Raw genomic sequence first — 2,540 nt, forward strand, 5'->3', positions numbered from 1 at the left:
TTAAATTAGGATGTTTTCAGCTCGAAACAGCCAGACGGATGCCACCTCCGACCGCGCCGCGCCGATCCGCTTTGTGAGCTGTCCAAAAAGCGAAAGAAACTCCACAACCTCTCATCAGCCGTTAAACTTTTCACCGAAAACCGGCAGAATTTCTCGAATAGTGTCCACTCGGATATCCCTCACAGGTCCTGAAAAAATTTTGATAAAGCAACGCGCACCGTCTCCAGCAGCTTCTCAGACAAAGGATTTCAGCCGAGAGGGCTGGACCAGTGCTCACTCAAAGCCTGCCCACAGGCGAATGACGTCACCGACACGCGTGAAAAAACTCACGCATGCGCACGAGGGTTCAAGCATGTCTGGTGTAATCGCACGTGATTCAAATCCATATAGTTTTTTTTTTTTTTTTATAAAACTGTCGGTTTCTTTTCTAATAGACCTCGTAGGCATATCTCCATTGAGTTCAGGTTTAATCATGAGTGGGTTTCACCAAGACCTTTTAAGGACTGCCAACTTTACACTGCCTTGCAGACGTATTTGGCCCCTTGGTATTTCATACATTTAATTTATTTCTGCCATTTCAAATAAGAAAAATAAATTAGGCTTCTCAATATAAAAAAGTCTAAAAATATCCTCTTTAAATTCAAATTCAAAGCAAATCCCTACAACTTGGTATAAATTAATTAAATATATAAAAGCCAAGATTAACGAGTTGCATGAGTAATGGGCCTCTTTGGTATAATACCTGTAAATAATCAGTTTTATTGCCAGTTTTATTGCCAGTTTTCTTCAGACAAGTCAGGGGAAGGATACATGAACATTTCCAAGTCACTGAATATGTCTTGGACTTTATTTACATCAGTTATGAAAAAATACAACAATATGGCACTCTATGGTAAATCTGCATGGAGTAGACAGTTCTCAAAAACTGAATGACTGTGCAAGAAAGAGAAGAGTGAGGAAAGCCACCAAGACACCCAGACAACCCGGAAGAAGTTACAAGCTTCTGTGGCTGTGATTGGAGAAATTGTGCACAGTGCATGTTTTGCATTTTGTATCACCAGTTATACAGCTTCATGGTGAAGAGTTAAAGGGGAGGATTTTCTTTCACCTACACATCAAATGTAGGCTTGCATCTCAGATATACCTTCTGGCAAATTGTATCTAAACTTTCAGGTCTTCTTTTTAAGAAAATCTTCCTCTGTACCACTTCATCATGAAGCTGTAGCATCATGAAGCTGTATCATCCTATAGCGAGGTTAATAATTTGTTTATTATATGGCTATTATTTATATAAACATGCAAACTTCCAGTATCGCCCGAATATGAAAGCTGCTGACGGATTTGGGCTCGTAGTCAAACCTGTTTGCTTCACCTCCATGAAGAACTTGCTAACAGATGGTCCAGTCGTTAGCTGGTAAGCTTTCAATCTGTGTTTTTTATGATACTGTTTAGATATTAGACATGGTTTTTCTAATAGTGTTTTTAGCTTTCTGATTTGTAACGAAGTTTTCAGTCTGTTCTTAACTGTTCAAAGCTGTTTTCATATTGTTGCATCTCATTTTGCACATCCACTTCAAGCTCATTTGCTGTTAATTCCTCCATTTTCTTTATTTTCTTTGTTCTTTTTGTTTTGTTTTATTTGGCACTATAAAAATTGTAAACATTGTTGCAAATCTGATACACGATCCAGACTGATTGTCATGGTAACAGTCTGATATGGGAAAATACCAGACCGGAAATCAGCCAATCAGAGCGTGCATACTGTCGCAGCCAAATAATAATGTAATTTATTATCCCCAAGTTTGTTTTCTTTGTCAGTATCACCTGACTGTTTTTCATAAAAATGGACTGCATTTATATAGCGCTTTTCCATCTCCATCAGAAGGTCAAAGTACTTTCCAATTATGCCTCACATTCACCCATTCACAGACAAACCGATGCCATGCAAGGCACTCACTACACACCGGGAGCAACTAGGGGATTAAGGACCTTGCCCAGGGGCCCTTAGCTGTTTTCCGGTCTGGCTGGTTTTTGAACCGAGGATCCTCTGGTCTGAAGGCCAACGCTTAACCACTAGACTATCGCCATATACCTAATGTAAACAGTCAAATACACACACACACACACACACACACAAACCCACTTCAATATTTGGTCATTATTTGCTGGGTATCATTCCAACTGCCAATATCCTATTGAGCCAAATCCCAATATGATTGTATGGTCAGATCAGCAATACGGCTGGATGTGTATTTGTGTATTTACAAATACCGCATCAGAACACAAAAGGCATGTTATAGTGAATATCTTCTAATTTATCTTCAAAAGTGATCAAACTAAATTCACTAAGCTGACTGCTATGGTACAAATTACTGGCAAGGGGTGTTCTAAACCTGAGTGTTGTTTTTGTCATGGTGAAAATACTGGACCCTGTGTGGAACAGGTATTTTAGGATTTTAAGATGGGGCTTCTTTTTTTACTAAAGTCTTTTTTATCAAACTTGGTAAGAAGGTTGGGTCCAAGCTTTAACTTGGTGTGTT

The 2,540-nt window shown here is 39.1% G+C and overlaps 1 protein-coding gene across 1 annotated transcript in view; it reads left to right on the forward strand.

The window, feature by feature from the left end:
* LOC117518848 (cAMP-specific 3',5'-cyclic phosphodiesterase 4D-like) overlaps positions 1–2,540 on the forward strand; it is a 166,908-nt gene that overhangs the window by 157,641 nt on the left and 6,727 nt on the right. The gene's annotated exons all lie outside the window — the stretch shown is intronic.

Source organism: Thalassophryne amazonica, chromosome 10 (genome assembly GCF_902500255.1).
Source record: "Thalassophryne amazonica chromosome 10, fThaAma1.1, whole genome shotgun sequence".
NCBI classification, from domain to species: Eukaryota; Metazoa; Chordata; class Actinopteri; order Batrachoidiformes; family Batrachoididae; genus Thalassophryne; species Thalassophryne amazonica.